The 22016-nt window shown below is 32.5% G+C and overlaps 1 long non-coding RNA gene across 1 annotated transcript in view; it reads right to left on the bottom strand.

The window, feature by feature from the left end:
• Window positions 1-385: 385 nt before the first annotated feature.
• LOC145674405 (uncharacterized) overlaps window positions 386-22016 on the bottom strand; it is a 75159-nt gene continuing 53528 nt past the window's right edge. The window contains exon 3 of the long non-coding RNA XR_014128921.1: window positions 386-1249. This is a non-coding gene — a long non-coding RNA (uncharacterized LOC145674405). The remainder of the gene's footprint in view (window positions 1250-22016) is intronic.

Below are 22016 nucleotides of genomic sequence, written 5' to 3' on the forward strand. Positions count from 1 at the left end.
CCCCGTGGAAGCTAGTTAGGTCATAGACATTTGACCTCTCAAATGGTTGCAGCTGACTCGGCGAGATATAAAGCAGGATCTACTATTGTGGAAAATTTATATTTTAATGAAAAAAATAAGACACGTTAAATTACCTTCTTAAAATCGCCCACGGCATTTTTTCCTAGATTATGTTTAATATATTCGCTACTCAAAGTCATATTAATTACTGAACAACGAAATATGCCTTTTCAAAATTATCTTTCTGCTGGGAATCTGGAAACAATATAACAGGTTTCACGTGCAAGTTTCTTTTTTAAAGACAGTTCTGTAAATTTACGTAACACACCGTAGAATAAAGGATGGTTGATCGAATTTGACGATAAAAAAACTCGAAAGTTTTGTACTAATATTACGATTTATTATTGCGTAATGAAATATAATACAATGGAACTAGACAAATCATTATCAATACGTAAAAGTCAGTGAAGTGTTACGAATGGATCAAGAGACTGAACTGGAAAATAGGATTTTAAAAATATAAATTTTATCAACTTTTTATTATTTAAAACAAATGTTATTTATTTAATAAATGTTTCAACTATTTAGTATCTGTATTTGTTTATTTTCTGAATGTTCATTCACATGTTTATAATATACACAAATATCTTACATAATGCTACAAACTGACACTTGACGAAATTAAAATTAAAAATAAAATAAAATTGAGAGGAACGAAAGCTATGTGGTTTGAGAACTGATTTCAAGTGTTCAATTACACTATTCATGCAGATTTATAAGATTGAGACATATTGTATGAAGAACCTGTTCCACATTGTTGGTATAAAAATAAAGAATAATTATTAGTCATTTTCTTTCAATGAACATTCACTTTTAATTATAATTTAAATTCTGATTTCCTTCAACACTCATTAGTTGGTGTCTTCTTTGTTTCACTTCTTATTTTACCCATTTCATATCCTTCGTATCTCTCAGAGACCTCAGAAATCACATAATTTCTTCCAATTCTATTGCAGAAGCCAGGCAGTAGTATCACCAGCAGAATCGCGAGAAAAACGATGATTACTATGTTCTTTCTCTGCACATAACTTTGGGAATAGACGATAGTTTCGTTAAAACCAGTTTCGCTTCCATTAACTGGCGAAGAGATGTTGTAGTTCATTGTGACACCTATATTGGACTAGGTCAGACGTACCAGAAGATACTTACTCATACGCAGATGGCAGTTTCGCCTTCAATTATAGGTGATCTGCAATGGAAAAATCATGAAATTAGTGACACGTAGTAGAATTCTAAAGAAAATGCGTTTCAATGAAAACTGAAATGAAACAATGTTCCTGATAGAAGCTACTTTAACGCTTTCAGAGCCAGGTGTTTATTCACTAGACGACTCTACAAACACATTTTTCAAATATAACTTAAGGCATTTTTGGTATCAACTTAATGATCATCGGTAAAACATCGATTTTTATAAGCTGTTGATGTGACCATATGGGACTTTAGTAGAGTTATATACATTTCTCATCATCGCACTCTGATTGGTTGAAAATCAATGAATAGGCATGACCTCACCCATCTTCTAATACAATTAATAAAAATGGCAGTTGTGATAGAATTAATATAAAAAATTGACAGGTAAATGAATAGTTATAGGAAATTAATTCAGAGTTTGTCTACAACGATATATTAATGAGTAGACGGAATTTATTGTATAGTATAAATCATGAATAAAAATGACAACTGTGATATTAAAAATACTTGAATTGTAAATTTGACAGTTAAATGAATGATAATAAGTTTGAAATTAATTCGTGGACTATATATAATAACATGGAATACTGAAAAGAAATTTGGATATTAAAATCAACCTATCTACGTAGGCAATATTTAGTACAAAGGAACCGAGAAAGAGGTCTTATTTCTTATATAGATATTCCATTAATTATTACAGGGACGTATCTTTTTTTTTTTTAAAAAAAAAGTAGTTTTGAACTTCAAATTACTGACCGAATAGCACGTGCTTATTCTAAAGACTTCTAGAAAATTCGACTTTAACCCCTTATAAAAATAAATAACTCACTGATTGCGGAAAGGCAATGCTTTTAAATAAGGATCATTTGTTTCGGGTAGACAGCTGAAAGCACCCCTGGGTTGAAGGCGGATTCCGTTCAAACAGAAAGATAATGTAGGTAATTGAGAGACATAACATAGTAGAAATTTCTATATGTTATGTAGATTGGGTAAAAAACCCAATGTAAAAACCACTAACCGTGCATTGTGAGACAATTATCTTTCTGTTCGTTAAGAATTGCAATTTCGTAGCTATAAATAGATATTCAACCTTGGAGTAAACTTGGAGAGAAGATTAAAAAATGGATGTAAATACAAAATAAATTGCTTTGCTTTACTTTTTTTCTGATTTTATAGAACGTAATACTTGTCAAGTTGTTTATGGGGAAATATTTGTTTTAAACATGGCGTATTATTACTTTGGTTGTTCAACACACCACAGCACCGATACGATACCGAACAGGGGCCATTGAACCGTACCGGAAATCGAACTTGAAGTATTCCATGCGGAGAGCTATATAGCTCGGCAAACATTAAGTGTATACAACTATGAATCGTGTAAAAGTTTAGAAGAACAGCGAAATGATACGGGACAGTGGCCACCAGATCCTACTGGTTATCCAACTCGAGATCTTCACGCGGAAAGCATGATGACTAAGCATATAGTTTCGCGAAATTTAGGTGTATGTAACTATGCATTACATAAAGATTAGAGCACCTTCGAGGTGATTCAGGATGGGACCGTTTGGACATCCCGGAAATCGAACCCGATGTCTGTCGCGTGGAAACATATAACATCGGCGCATTTTATTTGTATGTAACTATACCTTGTGTAAAGCTTAGATCAGTACCGACGTTATACTTTACAGGTGACACCTGACCCTCTTGGGAATAGAACCAGGGTCTCTTGCTCCAGGAGCCATATAGTCCGGTGAACTTTAGGTGTATTTGAGTATGAACTGCTTGATGTTTAGTACAATATCGAAGCTATTGCAGACATGAATTTAATGTAGCAACGCGGGGATTTACCAGCAATCGGCTCAGAAGTCTCTTACGGCGATAGCTTGTGGGCTAACCACGTAATTGGTGGGCCTTAGGTGCGTTTGAGTAAGAATTGCGTAAAATTTAATACCTCACCAAGACGATACGATAGATAGGGCACTTGACCCTACCAGGTATCGAATACTAGGTTTCAGACATCGGAAGTTCATGGATTAACCATACAGTTTGACAGACTTTAGATATATGTAACTATAAGTTGTGTAAAACTTCAGAGCACCATCGAGTCGATACGACAATGAGGCCTCTTACTCACTGGGAAACGAACCCAAGGTTTCCAGCTCCGAAATCAGCGCATTGAACATATATCGGTATGAATTTCAGATCAGTTGGAGTTTTTACCGCAACATAAATTCCACGTGAACGTTGTACAATAGATGCAGTGAATGACTTTTTCTTTTAGATTCAATGAAATCTTGGATTAACACAAACACACAGACTTTATTGTTATACTTCATAATAAAGAAAAAAACAATAACACGAAAATAAACTAGTTGAAATTCTGTTTTGCTCTTGGTGGTTAAGCAATGCGAAAGTGCTTCAACTACGGAAAAGAAAGAGTGGCGACTAGAAGTTACGGGTAAGAAAAGAAGATTGTACAATAAACACCGATCAAGAGAAAAATAACGTTATATATTTAAATTATTATTATTATTATTATTATTATTATTATTATTATTATTATTATTATTAATAATAATATCATTACTGATTTTAAACTTTTTCTTCGGTTTTGAGTTGCTTCTTTGAAAATGAAATATTTAATGCTAGGATTACGTACCTGCTTACTATTTTATTGGTAACTCTAGATATAGCCCTATTGATTGCATTTTTGTGGCATTTTTATAGATATAGTCTTGAATTGTGGCGAACACTGTTGAGGAAAACATATTTCAAGAGACATTAAGAGGCTTAAATACTCCCAATCGTCATCCAAAAACTTGAAAACAGGTTGTTGAACTTCAAGCACTATGGTACAAATGAACGTTGGAGATTTTAAGTAATCTGCTTTCGCTATTCCACCAATATTTGAATATCAATGAACATGTTGTACTGAAAACTGTACGTTCAGCCACGGATATTATTGAATTATTTGTTCTTTTTTGTAAGGAAAATATGTATGATGGGGCATACATAATATGGATAATGCATAATTTATTCTTTAGTAGGGATAGAAGTCAATTAAAATTGGTTAGTCATTATTGTACGAAAATAATTTGAAGGACATTTGTTAAAAATTGAAAATTTTGAAACTGATGATAAAATCATTCTGGGGAGATTTTGAGGCAAAAGTTCAAAGAAATAAATTAAGAAAACAAGCGAATAGCTCTTTTGAATAAAGATCACTATTCAGAGTATATTCGACAGCACCTCTCTGGAACCCTCAGTCCGAGGTCAAGGTGGGTATGAAACGGAGTGTAATAAGTTTGAGATTGTGAGGAAGAGTGCGAAAGAATGCTCCCGGCTTAATATGAATGGAGTGGAAGTTATTGAAAGACCAACAGGACAATGTTGTATAACAAACTCCATGGTATACATCAGATCCATGATTGAGTATGTGCTTAACGCCATCCTTCAGGATACACAGGATCAGGGTAAGATTATCAAAAAGAAAAGACCTACTTAAACACGAAAATATCGTTAACAAGTATGGTGATAAACTTTCCTGGGACAAATTGTGTGAACCAAAGTATAGATCAAGGTCTTATCCTCATTTAAAACCAGAATTCGTATTAAAACATAAAGAACATACAAAACAGCATATTGATTGGGATTGCTACACGTACGAATATGCTCGACAAATCAGTGAAGATTTTCTTAATGAGTTTAAAGAAGAGATTGTATGGCTTGCGTTCAATGAAAAAAATAACTGGAGAAAGTATACACAGAAACAAGCTATTAAGTTTTGCACACAATTCAGAGAATACCTACATTGGGATATAATCTCTCATCATTCAAATTTGCTTAAACTTGCGTTCCTAAGAACCTTTAAAGATAAACTCCGTTGGAATATAGTTTCTAAAAGGTGTTACATTGAAGGAAAAGAACTAACAACCTTCCTGAGCGAATTTAATTCTCTTATCGATTGGCAAGCTATTACACCACAACTAGATTAAACACGTGTGAGAACGTGCCAAAATAAAGTTTATTGGCCAAAAGTTAGTTTAGATGATAAAAGCGAAAAATTTATTCTCGAGTTTCAAAGAAAAGGCTTAGATTTAAGCAAGATAGTATTCACTTGTTGGAATAGGAGGTTCTCTGAAAACTTTCTAATAGCGATCAAAGACAAGATCAATATAGTTCAAGTCTTAAGAGTAAATAAGCATGTTAACAATCCCCTTAGAAACCAGCTAATATTACTTTCATCAGGTTTACACTTAATACAAAACTCAGAAGAATGTCCAATATGCAAAGAAACAAAAACTCAATTGTGTAAAACAACATGCGAACATGTGTTAAGTGTTCAGTGTGTGCTTACCTGGTTAGGAAATAATAACACTTGTCCTTTGTGTAGAGCGGTTATACATAACAACAACAACGACAACAATATTCTACAGAAGAACTTGATTTTGATAATCCGGTTTATTCTAGAAATCCTGAAAGTCCTGATATTGATAGCACGTTTTTTATGAAGAAGAAGACTGGAATTAGGTTAGTGTAGATTAGTGTTAAGCTTTTATGAATAATAATCATAAAAGTTATATTTAAAGCTTTTACATAGGATTAGATATTAACCGATCATATAAACCATTAATTTCTTTAGTCAATTCTTCTTCAGATAGTGATGTCCAAAACTCATTACCCTTACCTTCACGAATATCTAGTTCTTGTTGCATTAGATTGAAAAGCTTAATACTGTTAGGATCTCTAAACTTTTCGTATATTATTACATGATTCGGATATTTTTCTTCTGCCTCATTAAGAGGCTTATATAGGCTTCTCTTTTGGCATCTGATAGCATAATAAGGGAAAGGATCATTAAGTTTGTGCTTCTTGTATATGATTAGGCAATTATCTTTTGAATTATCGTCTGTATATGGTGCTGCAATTTCTTTTAAGCCCTCGTTTTGAATTCTCAATCTATCCATTGTTTGTTCTATTTTCCCTACTCTTGTTTGCAACTCTTTTTGGTCTTCTTGAATCTGTTTAAAGTCTTGTGTGAAGTAATCTTCGATTATACTGTAACACTTATCATACGACTCATTTGAAATCCAAAACGAGGTACTCAATATTAATTCTTTTCTTACATATGTTCCTGATACTAATAGAGCTTGTTTATTTGTTCCTTTTGACTCAACTATATAAATTGAGTTTTGGTGGTGCAGATCTGGCCAACCTAATTTCTTGTTATAATATCGTAGGAGATCTTTTGATTTATGTAAACTTGTCCAATGTTTAAATTCTTTTCCCTCATTTTGACACAACTTAGTAGCATTGAAATATCCTGTACTCTTATCTATAATCAATTTGAAATCACCAAAAGTACAATACCAATAATTGTCTTTAATCTGTTCGTAACAAATATCGTTTAAACTAAAAGAACTATCCATAGTACCCATATTTATTGTTTAGAAAATAATTTTTTAACTTATTTCTTCCTCGCTATCTGCAAGTTTTATTTCGTAAGTTGCTTTAATAAAGTTCCTAGAATTAGAAGGATAAAGTTTTTTCGTTACTGTGTAAGATGAGTTTTTCAAAGTAGTCCGAATTCGGTCCACTTAGCTTGTTATTATAATATACTAGCCTTTTTATGGAATAATAACCATAAAAGACAACATTTATATTTACATTACAACATTACTTTTATCTGTCCAGCTACTATGCGAATCATCAAATCCGAGCCATTTAACGTATACTTTGTTACCTTTCCTTCTCAAAACATTTTCCACCTAGTATTCATCTTTAAGTTTCGTTTTTAATAGTTCTGGTTCGTAAAATCAAAATGCATATCTTCTTCTTCTAAATCTTTAATTCTGTACGTAGGTGGATTAGATGGGATAGCTTCGCTAATAGCAAATACTTCTGTTGACAAATTAGGTGTATATCGTTTCTCAAATAACCCTTTCGATTTACTTACACGAACATGATCGCCTAATTTGTATTTGGGTTTAACACGCTTATATTCTTTCTTATACACTTTCTCCAATATTGTTCGCTCATTCTTCTTGTTAACTTCTATAGGCTTTAAACCAATTGTTCTATCCAGCTGATTATTATACTCACTAACTAGTGTTGATAATATTTCTATCCATTTATAATTTACCTGCGTTGTAAATTTCTTCCACATGTTTTGTTTAAGAGTTCTATTGAATCTCTCAACAAATGAAGATTTGTTACCAATATAGGTTGAGTAATGATTAATCTTATTTTCCTCCATCAACTTCTTAAATTCTTTATTGTAAAACTCTTTGCCTTGAGCAGTTTGTAAGTTACTAGGTTTTCTAGCTCTTAATATTGATCCAAATGCTTCTGTAACATTCTTACCGCTCTTATCTTTAACAGGAATAGCAAACGCATATTTCGAAAACACATCTATAATCGTTAGAAGATACTTATAGCCTTTATTTAATTTGGAAACACCTTTTAATACTCCGCTATCCATTCCTACAAGATCTGCTTGCCATAAATCATCTATACCTTTAACAATAACACTTAACCTAGGATAATTCTTTCTGGAAGGTTTGTGAATTTCTTCTATAATGTCTTCTCTAATACCTTCACCTTCTTCTAGTCAATCTTTCTTTTTTAACGAATTGAGATTTAGTAACACCACATACAGAACATATTCCTTTATTAATATATTTTCCATTCTTTGTTTTTTCTATTCTAATGGCATTTTTCTTCGTATCTGTTGATTTCTTACACTTAACACAATACATCCTGTTTATTATATAGAAAATCATTTAAGTTCTCTTTCTACGTACATAATAACATATAGTAATTGTCCTTCTTTGAAAGCTGAATTTTTATCTTCTTGAAACGTAATTATATCACAATTTTTAACTTCTAAAGGAAAAGTTTCAACTAAAGTGTCGTTCAAAAATATATGTAGATAATATTTATCGAAACTTAATTCCATATGCATTATTTTCCCATTATAGAGAAACTTAAAAGCATTCGATAGATTAAATATTCTAAAGATTGGGTTTTTAACATTCTTAGGTCTCAATCGACATAATAGATTTATAGTTTCTTTCTTCATAATGAACATATTTGCTTCTTTGTTTGATTTTTGGAAATATTTTTTTGTAACAAATTTATCTATATCATTCTTTCTAACAACATTCTCTAACTGTGATGACATTTCTGCTTTGTATTTATTGAACTATGATATAGGAATCTTTGCGCTAAACAAAATAACTACATTATTATTAGTCTTTTGGATTTCCTCCATATGTCCTTTCCGAAAAGCGTTAGTATCATCTATCTTTACGTATGTGTTTGTAATGATTTTAATACGTCCTCAAATTTGTTTCTATCACTTTCTAATTGACTAATTATTGGTTCAAGCTGATGAAAAGTTACTACATCTTGTTGGTCAATAGCGTTAGCTACATTAACAAGTTTTTTTTCCTTTTAAAATCAACTTATGTTATATTATTCGATGTAAAAACTTTATCTAGATCACTAAGGTTTCTGATCTTTGCTAATAACATCATTCTTCCTACTTTTAACATTACCAAATATATCCATATTTATTATATACAAAATTTTTATCTATTTAGCAGCGAGAAGAACAGTTATACGAGCTCCACCAAAATTAACCAAATCACCATTCTCATCTCGAAATGAAACTTTAAAATTATTAAATTTGTTGTGATGTATTGGGAAAAATATATTTTCTCTAGGCTCGTATATAATTGGTTCTCTAAATTCCGCATTTGTTCTAAATGTTACAATTAAATCTGTTTCGTTATGTGTTGTATCATTATGTTTTAAAATCATACCTTCTGCTAAATCATAGTGAATATTTATAGTATCGAATGGGTAAAACTTTGGCACCTTATCTCCAACATGTTCTATGTTTTTGGTCAAGTTTTTTTCGCTAAAACCTAATACAGTATTAATAGTATCTAATATCATGTCACAATGCTCGTTAAATATTTTAACTCTATTGTTCTTTCTATCATCAGTAAATTTAATATTTTTATAAGAATCGGCGGAGTATGGAAGATTTGATTTAATATGTTCTTCTAATTCTTTTAAATTATATTGACCAGGTTGAACTATGAGTTGTGTTGTAAGATTAGTATAGTTAGGAAAGTTACTACAAAATGTTAATTTATTATTTCTTTCTGTAATGTTTGGAGTTAAGTATTTTGTGTAAAATCCTGCAAGAGCTATTTCTAAGTTGTTTTCAAATGGATAATGCAAAGACATGTTTAATACAGATGAATAACCTTTTAAATTAAATACTTTCATTTATTATATAATAAATAATAAAATGGATAATTGGGATATTAAAGTAAGATTAACAGAAAAAGCCAGAAAGAAAAAGGGGAACGGTGTGTTATTACCTGATGATAAAATATGTCTAATAGTTGGGCCTAGTGGTTGTGGTAAAAACACTAATGATTGATAACTTTTTACTAGCACCAGATATGCTTAAGTATACAAATGTGTATATCTATTCTAAAAGACAACATCAACCTAAATACAAACAGCTAATACAACTTTTTCGATAGATAGTATGTAGTATTATAACACAATTGCAATAGTAAATGGAAACAACGTAGAGATTATACCGTTAGATGACTGTGAGAACAATTCTGTGGTAGAATTTGATGATTTCATTTTAAAACAACAAAACTACGTTAGAGAATATTTTACTCGAGGTCGTCATAAAGGTTTGAACTGCTTCTATCTCGGACAAACTTATTCTAAAGTTTCAAAACAGCTATTAAGAGAAAACTTAAACTTTCTTTGTATCTTTATACAGGATAACACAAAATTAAAGCACATATATCATGAATTTGTTGGATCAGATATGTTGTTTGAAAAATTACAATCTTTATGCAACAAGTGTTGGGAAAAAGAGCATGGTTTCTTAACAATACATATGACTAGGAAAACGAATAATGGTAAATACAGAAATAAAATTAAAGAATTTTTAAAAGTATAGACTGGAGCGAAACGTGATTGAACGTACCTAAACGCGTTTGTTCTATTCCGTTAGGTTACGTTTTTTTTATTTTTTCTTTATATAATAAATGAGTCAGTTAAATGCTGCTGAAGCTAAGAAATATATAAAGTTAAAAGAATAACTTGTTAAAAGATTTAAGGAAATTAAACAGGCTAATCGAGGTAAATATGAGAAATATAAAGAACAAGAACAGCCTGTTATAGATGCAATTGAAGGCTTAGGACAAAATATATAAAAAATAGCAGAAGAAAATAAAAAAAATAATTCAAGAGTTAGTTCCAGTTGTAAATAAAAGCGCGAAAGTAGATTAATTCTTATTAGTAACTCCTCCTATGTACGAGAGTTGAATAAGTGAAAGTGATACGCCTATAACAGAAGAAATCAAACATATGAAAAAACAAATTAAGTATAAAGTAGAAGGAATAGAATCTTTAGCAACTACCCAGTTTGGTAAGATTGCTTTAAGATATTATGCAACTAGAGATGATAAAAGGTTTGGAGTTCAACCATATGATGAAGATGGAAAATCGTACATATGATTGGGGATACGGAAGTTAAAATTCTTGGTGATGATTTAGTTATTAATAATCGACATTAGACAGGAACAGAAGGTTTATGTTAATTGCTAACAAAACACAATCCAAAAAACTATAATGAAGATGATCTAGAAAAATATACGCAAATAGTTATTGATTCTAATGTAGTATTTCACAACAATGATCCAAATACAATAAAACAACGATCTAGTAGAAGTGAAAAATACAAAGAAATTATCAAACCTATTTGGAATGAATATATAAAACCAACACTAAAACCAACAACACCAAGAAAGAAAACACCACACTCTGGAGAAGGAGTAAAAATATACAACGAATTACCTAAAGAATATATATGGATGGATGATGTGAGAAAGTTAATAGATAGGTTAATAGTTATAGATGGAGAAGAAAAAGCTGGAAATGATAACTTTTTCAATGAGAAAGTAGGCATAATGGATATGATTAATTCTAAACTCTCACAATATATTCCTAATGATCCAAGGGGTATGAGTTATTTGATAAAGATATTGAATACGTTAACACCAAAATTTTGGAATAGTGAGAAATATGGAGAAGGACTATTGAATAAGATTTTAAACATGAAGGGAATACCAGTGTTACATATACCAGGCTATGCATTTTGTGGGCCTTTTAATAAGCTACAAGAAAGGTTAGAAAGAGGTGATAAAGGTATTAACCCGCTAGATGAAGCTTGTAGTGAACATGATATTTACTACAGAGATAAGAAAGATACAGCTTCTAGACATATTGCAGAAAAAGAATTAGAAAAGAAAGCATGGGAAAGATTTTTTGCTAAAGATGCTAATCTAATAAGTGAGAAACTACCTACTCTTGGAACTGCTTTAGCTATGAATGCAAAAGTAAGGTTTGGTTTAGGTTTATAAGTATTTGTGCTTATTTTTTATGGTTTTCCCATAAAGTTTTTTAATAAATATAAGTATGAAGTTAAGTAGTTTTATATTTACAATTCCTAACGAGGAATTTAAACAATTAAATATCGATCATATTTTAACTAAGAAACAGGTAAATGATAAAGCCAAAAAGGTTAAAGAAGGTACAAAAATGCATTTAACTCTTTCTATACCTCAAATTAAGAAAATAAACAAAGAAATAAAGGTAAATGATAATAAAGTTCACTATGGAGGTTTTATATTTACTATTCCAAAAATTTTAGCTTTAATAGGTGCCCTTGGTTCTGCTGCTGCTGGAGTTGCAACTGTAGTAAAAACGGTAGAAGATGTGTAAAAGAATAAACAGGAATTAGAAGAACAAAAGAGACATAACTTAGCAATGGAAGAGGAACAAGGTGGTAAACGTACAAAAAAACGAAAAGCCCAAAAAAAAGAAAAAAAGAAATTAAACCTTTAAGTAACATGGATTTAATTCAGCTTGTTAAACGGCTTAAGATAAGAAACTTTAGAGGTGTATTTATGAGCGATGAATTGCTTAAACAACCAAAGAAGAATGAGTGTGGTATTGTTAACTTAGATACCTCTAAAATATAGGAACTCATTGGATTTGTTATTGGAAAAAAGGAAATAGAAAGGATATGTTTGATTCATTTGGAGGTAATCCGCCAAAGACACTTGTAAAATATATTGGTTATAATCTAGAGTACAGTAGCAATCGTATACAATATTTGAACGAGGTAACCTGTGGGCATTTATATATTGTAGCACTAAGAATGTTTACAGATGGATATAGTTTTTTCAGAAATCATTAGTCAGGTGAATAGAAATAAGGATATTTGGAGAAGTTATATTTAAGTTTGTCTTATGGGTTGAACTGATAAAACAATAATATTTTTTCCTTTATAATGAATATGGATAAAATAGAGTCATATGAATTACAATCCTTTAAACCTAATCAAAAGACAATCGAAAATTTAAATAAGCCAAACAGATCTATTGAGTTTGATATAGATGTTGGGGAGGGCTTCGTTCATCCTTATTATGCTGATATTTATGTAACTTTCGAATTTAGAGGTAGATATGCTAATGGTGAATATACTGCTGGTCAAAATATTAGACTTGTTAATAACTTCTTCCCACATCTGTTTTCTCAAATACAAGTTAGTAAGCATGGACAGATATTGGACATTATAGATTATCCTGGTTTAACTTCCACAGCTGTAAACACATGTACAATTTCAAAACCAGAAGCAAATCATTATGACGAATGTGGATGGGAAGGAATTACATGGAGAAGAACAGACGAAGAATTAGTATTTTTACTTAAACTTTTACCAGGATTTTGTTCTGATTATAAAGATATTATGTGGAAAGAAGGATTGAAATATACATTTAAAAGAAGTGGTTCTGATGATAATGCATTTGCTATTTGGAAAACTAAAAAGCAGGATGGAACGTATGAGAATGATCAACCACAACCAGGTAAAGTTAAGATTACAAATATGGAGTTGAGAATGCCTATTGTTAATTATGAACCTAAGTATGCTACCTTGCTAAGATATAATATGTTAAAAAAGGGTAAGATTCCTATTTCCTTCAACACATATCAATGTTTACAAAAATCAGTTACAGGCAAGTATTTGGAATTTGATCTAACCCCACAATTCAACTCAAGTGAATTTGATATGCCTAATTTTGTGATTGCATTTTTCCAAACTGATAGGAATGATAATCAAGAAAGAGATTCAAGCTATTTTGATCATTGTACAGTACAGAATATCCATTTTCGTAATTCTAGAAATGAGTCTTTTCCTTTAGAATCTTTGAACTTAGATTTTCAAAAGCATAAATATCTCAAAGCTTTCGAAATGTTTACGATATACAAGAGAGTTACAATTGGAAATACTGAGATGTTTTATTATCCTAAAGAGTTTTTAGAAAATAGGCCAATGTTCGTAATTAACACAAGCAAGCATAAATCAGTAACTGTAAATGATAAAACCAATTTGAAATTAACTGTTAATTTTGAAAGCGATATACCAGATAAAATGATTTGTTGTGTTGTAATGATTGGCAAGAAAAACCTTGAATATGATGTTCAAAAAGAAAAAAATAATCGAGAAGATATAAATCAATTATTTGTTTAGTTTGTAAGTGTTTTATGGTAATATCATAAAAACTTATTTAATAAAATGAACATTCTAGATAACATCCCACGAGAGAATCTAATTGCGTTAATTGAGGATACTATATTAACACTCCAAAACTTACTAGCAAAAAATAAGAGAAAATTTAAGAATTAAAATGTATTTATGTTACTCTTATTGCATTTTCGACACTACTTTCTGCTTCTACAGGGTTTATAAATATATTTATATCTGTTACAGTCTATTCAATTATTACAACAGCATTTGCATCTGCTTCTGCAGTTATCACTGGTTTATCAACACGATTTAATATAGCTTCGAAGAAAGAGTATTATAAAAGTATGGTTACTCAAATTGCTATGTTTAAAGATAAGCTTAATGTTATTAAAGTAATGAATGGGGAATTAACAGACGAGCATACAAAAGACATTGTTGATAGAATTAACTATATGTATAACGAGATAAGATCACTACAAAAATGAATATGTTTTAAAAGTTTTTGTACAATAAATGAGAAATGGCTTCACAATTAAACAAGAAAAACAATATAAAAATACGTTTAAAACTTGTTAAATTGCAAGATCTGGAGGAAGGAAACTTCATACGAAATAACCTCATGGAAATTGATACAAACAAAATACACTAGTAAAAGAGTATAAGCACATTTAAATGAGAAATACAAAACTCTATTACCACAGAGATATAATGAGGATACTGATCAAGTTTTAAACGAAATGAAAAATAAGAAACTGTTTATGAGGTATGATGGAAGGAAAGATCTTGATAATGGCTATAAAAGGCACCAGCTGTTCTTTAAATTGAATCTAAGAATTAACAAACATGATTAAAAAAAATCTAAAGTAAAAAATGGAGTGGTTAGTATGGATCCTCAGCAGAAGTTCATTCTTACTAATAATTTCAATGTAATTGTGAAAAATGTGCAAACCGAAACGGAAGTAGTTTTTGATATTAACGGTTGTCTATTCAGCTTGAATTATGATCAGTGGACAGAGTTTAAGAAATAATTGTTTCCGATAGAAAACGAGGTTAACAGAAGATTCCATTATGAGTATCCAAACTTTTAATTTTATGAATGTTTTAAATTATAGTTAATTGATTTTAAGAGTTTTATGGTTATAAAGCTATAAAACTAAGACCTTTAGACATACAGAACGCAATGCCATTTGAATTTTAAAGACTCATATATAAATATGGGAGTTATTTAGTTTTTGTAATAATGTCCTTAGAGATTTGCTACCTAAAATGCATTCAAAAGATAGTAAATTTATTTTTCTATTGATTGTCGTTTGAATTTTGAAAATCGGTGAATATTTGGCAAGTTATAACAATTTCAAAATTTCTTGAGTTTTTTACGGGTTTATTTTTGAGTTTTCGGCAAAATGTTATTCCTTAAAAAGTCTTAGAATGTAATGTAGATTATGCTAGTATTTTTTATTTTTCAAATATTTGAATTTTTATTTTTTGCAGTGTTGCACTCATATTTTTTTTTCTGAAATTTGCCAACTGTTTTATTTGATGGGTTAGCATATTGTAACTATGGTGGGGTAAAACTATCCCTTAAAATTGTTTGGGGTAAAGACTATAATATTTGATAAGTGGGTTTTCAACACTGACATTTTTTCTTTTTGTACATTGATGCTGAAGCTAAATATGGCAGCTAGGCAAGCATACCCAAGCAGTTACTCACTTATTCAATACATGGCGTTACATATCATTTAGTTTATCACTTTGCTAATAGATGGCGTTGCTTGTAGAAGTATTTGTACATATATAAGGACTGATTTTCACTTGATTTCTTTGAGTGCGTGTTAGCCGAGCGGTCTCGCTCATGGTCTGGCCAACTGTGAGTAGTTATCGTCGTGGTCGTCACAGGTTCGAATCGCCTCCAAGCCAGAAGAAGGATTTTCACTCTTTCCTCTACAAGCCAAACAGATCAGAGGGAGTTGATGTGAATGGAGACTAGCGCTAGTCGGGAAAGCAAAACGGAGGCACAACAGAAGCAGCAGTAGAAGCAACAGAAAGAGAAACAGAGAAAAAGGAGCCTGAGAGGCAGCCAAAAGCAAAACCAAACAAAAAAATAAGAGAAAGGCGTAAGTCCTCTCAGGTCCACCTGTGCAAAGATTTTGCTGCTTTTTACTTTGAAAATTTATTTATGTTATAAAGTTTTTAGATCTAACTTTTTTATGATTTTAAATGTCATAAAAGCTCTATGTGCAGTGCAATTACTCAATCTACTTTCTGCTATTCTTTTTTGTTAAAATACTATTGTCAGTGGCGGATTCATATTCTTTTGGCAGTTAGGGATGGAGGGAAAAAGTTGTCTGCAGAACATACATATGCACACTACTCAAACCATAAACTAAAAACGGCATTCAGAATGTATGAATTTTATATCTATATTATATCTGTGTATTTGTGTATTATACCTTAAAAATGTTAAAATATATTTAGATTTTATGTGACGTGCTTAGAATATTTAGGTAAAGCCAAGCTTTTATGCGTTGCAAGTAGCAATTAGTGTTCTGGTGAAACTAAAGTTTGTGAGTTATTTGCATTGATACAATATTGAAGACTTGCATATGATGATACCCCTATATCCCAAAAACATTGGGTGATAGAGATAAACGGTTTTCATATTTGAAATCAGCACGCTCCGATTGCTTTAGAACGCGTATTGAATACCCAGATATCCGTCGAAAATTTACTTTAGTTTTCCAGTATGATCCGCTATTCATGTCTTCAAACCTTATAAAAAGTTACTTTTTTTTTCGTTTCCGCACACCACATTCTGTTTTACAAAGATAATCCGCTATTACTTCTTTCTTCGTGTTCACTTTCTCCTGAAATATTATATTTACGCATAGTTGACCATCCTTTAAATTGTGTCTAAGTTTTGTCAAGTTTCCAGTGAACGCCAGCTATCCGTTTTCTTCCAAGTACTAAATGCATTCAAATATTCATTTGAAACGGTCCATTCGATTTCCCGTGATGATTGGGCAGACAATCACGATGACACTTTTACATATTGATCGCGTATTTGTACTTGCACCCTTTTCTCTCCATAGCGGATTTTTAAGGACAACGGAAGATGGGTTCACATATTTTAAGTTTAAGGTGTTTATGTCCATAGTTTTCCCTTATGATATATGTGTTAATGAATTATAGAAACGCGACTGGACCATATGCTAAATACAATGTATTAAAAAGATAGTTTAAAGTGCTTCATCCGTTTTGCTGTGATGAGAAAAAACAACCTCGATGTCATCATTCTTAAATATTGAGCAAACATTATCAAAATTGCTGCTTTCCTCCACTTTATATCGAAATTTCTTAACATGGTCGGACACTCACACACTTTACTAATACGTTTTTTTTACATATAACGTTTATCTCAGAAATGTGAGATATTTTAAGTTGGGCTTACATTTTATCCCCTTCTCCTCTGTTAGGATACGTAATTTAATAAAATTGGAGTGACAACAACCCTGTTCGCTGGAGGTGTTAACCATGTTGATAAAATTCATTTCAAACGGTTCAGTCATTTTTGTTACGATAGATAATGTATTTTTATTTATATGCTATGTAGATATAGATTAGTAGTGTGGTTACTGTTTTGGTATTTATTTCAGTTATTTATTTATACAGAAAATGAGATATTATGTTTAATGTTTAACAATACCTAGCATTTTCCATGTTATCAACAGTGAAGTAGCGAATGTTGTGTGTAATATTTATATTACATTGGATTTAATGTGTCACGCTAGTAGAAAATTTATCATGATGCTAAAACATTGTTTGGTTTAAGTTCCCAAGATATTTCCATCCTGTCTTTTTATTATTTTGTCAATAGAGTACGAAACACTAGCACCTGACTTTCCCATGTTTTGTCATTAACATTTTTCCCATATAGTTTCCTCAACGTTTAAATCCTTTAAGCTAAAAGAGACGGATGATTAATGAAAATAAATTCCAGTTAAAGTAAAAGTTTAATTAACCTTAACGGGAAGGGTCTAGGTCAAAACCCCCACACTCAAGAAATGTCAAAACACCCACACAAACAGTCATAACCCCCACACAAATGGACAAATCTCCCAAACGCACGAACGGTCAAAACCCCCACAGCCAAAACCCCCACACTCAAGAAATGTCAAAACGCCCACACAATCGGTCATAACCCCCACACAAATGGACAAAACAGCCACACATAGCAAAGGTCATAATCCCCACATAGCAACGGTCATAATCCCCACATAAATGGACAAAACTCCCACACAAATGGTCAAAACTCCCACATGCAGAAATTGTCACAACTGCCACACAAATTGACAAAAAATCCACACAATCGGACAAATCCCCCACACTCTGAAATGATCGTCATTCCACGTCTTTGTTGCGGCTCTTTATGACGCCCAAGAAGAATAGTTGCAACATCAGTTTAATTGGAATAAAAAATGTTATTAAAAAGTACAAGGGCAATACATGCAACCAGGATCATTTCAGAGTGTGGGTGATTTGTCCGATTGTGTGGGGGTTTTGTCCATTTGTGTGGCAGTTGTGACTATTTCTGCATGTGGGAGTTTTGTCCATTTGTGTGGGGGTTTTGTCCATTTATGTGGGGATTGTGACCGTTGCTATGTGTGGCTGTTTTGTCCATTTGTGTGGGCGTTATGACCGTTGGAGGTTATGACCGACTACAAGTGTGGGGACTCAAAGATTTCATTACCAGTGTGGGGGTTTTGGCTGTGGGGGTTATGACCGTTCGTGTATTTGGGAGATTTGTCCATTTGTGTGGGGGTTATGACCGATCGTGTGAGCGTTTTGACATTTCTTGAGTGTGGGGGTTTTGACCGTTCGTGCGTTTGGGAGATTTGTCCATTTGTGTGGGGGTTATGACCGTTTGTGTGGGCGTTTTGACATTTCTTGAGTGTGGGGGTTTTGGCTGTGGGGGTTTTGACCGGTTCCCAACGGGAATCGAACACGAGACTACAAGAACCAATAACAAACACGCTAGCCACTAGACCAACAGAAAGCATATTAGTTTTACTAACAGTATCATACAAATTCTCCGCGTTTATGACGACGTTTCGTCGTCTCCAGGACTGTTCCGGTCATACCAGGACACAAGTCTGACTGCTTTCGGGCCACGAAATTCTTAACCAGTTTCATCACTGCTTCCCAATACCAGTATAATAATATGGATTATTCCAACCCTAACGGTTGAGAACTGCCAGTAGTCTGACATTTTGTTCTAAAACCGGAGTTCAAATCTCGGCGGGAACTCATGTGTTTCCTATCTCACGTTAACCTGCAAGTCCATGTCTCATATAGCATCGCTGCTGAATGGGATGCTAAAGTAAAATCAACTACTACAACTAATAACATACATTCTAGAAGGAGCTCTGCAGACCATTTTCTTCGAATCAAACAGAACATACATACATCCTCCATTCCAAAAGAAACCGAACTTTTGAAAACAAATAGTACCACTAGTGCCATCTGTTGTAATAATTTACCGGTAGATGGCGTAGTCCCTCACTGACAACTGGTATAAATGTCATGACATTTGGATGCACGGCAACAAAGTTATTGCGTTTCAACTGTCAGTGTGTTGTGTACATCGGTCGGAAAATGAGTTTCAAACAACGAGCTGCAATTGAGTTTTGTGTTAAACTGAGTAAAACTTTTAGTGAAACGCACCAAATGCTACAAAATGCATATGGTGATGAGTGTCTATCCCGTACTCAAGTTTACGAGTGGTTCAGGCGATTCAAATCGGGTAGAGAGACGCTGGATGATGACGAAAGATCAGGCCGTCCCAGAACCGGATTATCGGAAGAAAACATCGAAAAAGTGCGTGAATTCATCAAACATAACAAAAAATCGTCGGTGAAAGTTATTGAAATGGAATTAGACATTCCTCAAACAACCGCATACCGCATTTTGACCGAAGTTTTGGGCCTTAAGAAGGTTAATTCGCGGTTTGTACCACACAAACTCACCGAAGACCAAAAAGTTGATCGAATTGCGCATTGCAAAGACATCGTTAAAAGTGCTCGGTAGGATCGAAACTTCTTGAAATCGATTGTAACTGGTGACGAGACGTGGTGTTTTGAATATGAGCCCGAAACAAAGCGGTAAAGTGCTGAATGGAGAGCGCCGGATGAAGGAACACCCAAAAAAAGTCGCTTGGTGAAGTCAAAAGTTAAGGTGATGCTGATTTGTTTTTACGATTCAAAAGGAATTATCCACAAAGAATTTGTTCAGCCCGGCCAGACAGTCACTGGAGAGTTTTACTTGGGCGTCATGAAGCGTTTGCTGGCAAGAAATCGTCGTATTCGGCCCGAATATCGCGAAATCGGCAGTTGGACTCTTTTGGACGATAATGCACCATCACATCGTTCGCGACCTGTAACTGAATTTTTGGTCAAAAATCACATTATTCGGTTGCATCATCCGCCCTATTCACCAGATCTCGCTCCGTGCGATTTCTATCTGTTCCCGAAACCGCATTTGGCTATGAAAGGAAAGTGGCACGCATCGATTGATGCCATTGAGAAGGCGACGACCGCCGTCCTAAAGACCATTCCAATAAAGGACATGGAGTCGTTTGACAACTTGTTGGAGCGTGCAAATATGTGTATCGATGCAGAAGGGGAATACATTGATTAATAAAAATGATTTGTTCCAAAATGTACATTGCTTGTTTGTTTTTTTAAAACGTTCGGTTTCTTTTGGAATGGAGGGTGTATATGGATAATAACGAGCATTCTGTAAAACCTTCGAAGTATTCAAACAACCAAAAAACAATGATGTAAGAACTTCCACTAAAAATAGGTTCTACCAAGTAAAGTAGGCTATTTTTGGCATTATTCAATTTGATCAATTGTTACATTTGCTAATGAAATGTTGACGTTAGATGTTCTCCCTGAAATATATGCAAAGGAAAAAATATTTTTTTTACAAAAAAAGTCTGGCGTTAGCCGCGTTAATTTATATAAAAAAACAACGGAAAACCAGAGCTGGATCAGCGGGCTGCTCCCTGTATTTATCGCTAGTTAGTAACGACAATATCATAACCGTGGAACGTTAAATTTGTGTTCTTTAAGCTTTAAAGTTCTTAACATATTTGAGATTCTATCTAGAATCAAACCCATAGTGCATGTTTCAAGGTGAAGTTTTCCTATCTATTCAAGAAACTTGTATTTCAGCATATAAGGGCAAATAGTTTTGTTAACTTCAAATACGCTGCATTTACTTGCAGCTTATTTTATTATAAATCATTGTTAAATTCTGTTAAAGACTTTTTCATAGTATTTATAATATTATCTTCGACATTTCTAAGTATACACCAATTATTTTCTTTCATTTCTTTATATCACGAATATCACGAAACGTGATGCCATAGTGACATTTTACACTATGCTGTTTCGTTAAGAACTAAAGGTGAGTAGTATTTTATATCTAAACGAAAAATAGGATTAGTTATATTTAGTTCCAGGATTAAAGATGATGGAAGCATATGTGCTGAACACACACAAAATAACTGACATATATGTCGTTGAGTATAGCTAATTATGGACTAAAATTGAAGATAATTCAATTTAGTTTTAAACTGTAAACATATTGATAGCTTGTATTAATATTAAAATATCTAGAACAGTTTTACTTTTGTAAAATTCTACTTTATCTCGATTGCTTGACAATAAATATATAAAGTATACTTGCAGAATAACGAATCACACCTTAATCCTTAAATACTCGAGCGGGGTGTACACAGACCCCCAAACAGGTAAATCGTGTGTTGCTAGCCAGAAGTCCTGACGAAAAATAACATAACAAAATGTCTCAAAACGAGTAGAAAATATCTAATTCCAACAAATACTTTTAAACGCATGTATGGAGTTATGCTAGAATGTCTTAATTATATTAACAATATATTTTTATTGTAAAAAAAATAATATCAATTTGTCGGTCTACTCGCGCCCGCGCGAGTACAGATGTCACGAAAAAGGGCGCGAGTACTTATGGGTTAAACTGTAACCATATTTTTCCTTTTTACTGGACTCCTGCCTGATCAATGAAAAAATGAAAATAACAAAGTACT

The sequence above is a fragment of the Thermobia domestica genome, chromosome 17 (genome assembly GCF_964235325.1).
Source record: "Thermobia domestica chromosome 17, izTheDome1.hap1.1, whole genome shotgun sequence".
In the NCBI taxonomy this organism is placed as follows: domain Eukaryota; kingdom Metazoa; phylum Arthropoda; class Insecta; order Zygentoma; family Lepismatidae; genus Thermobia; species Thermobia domestica.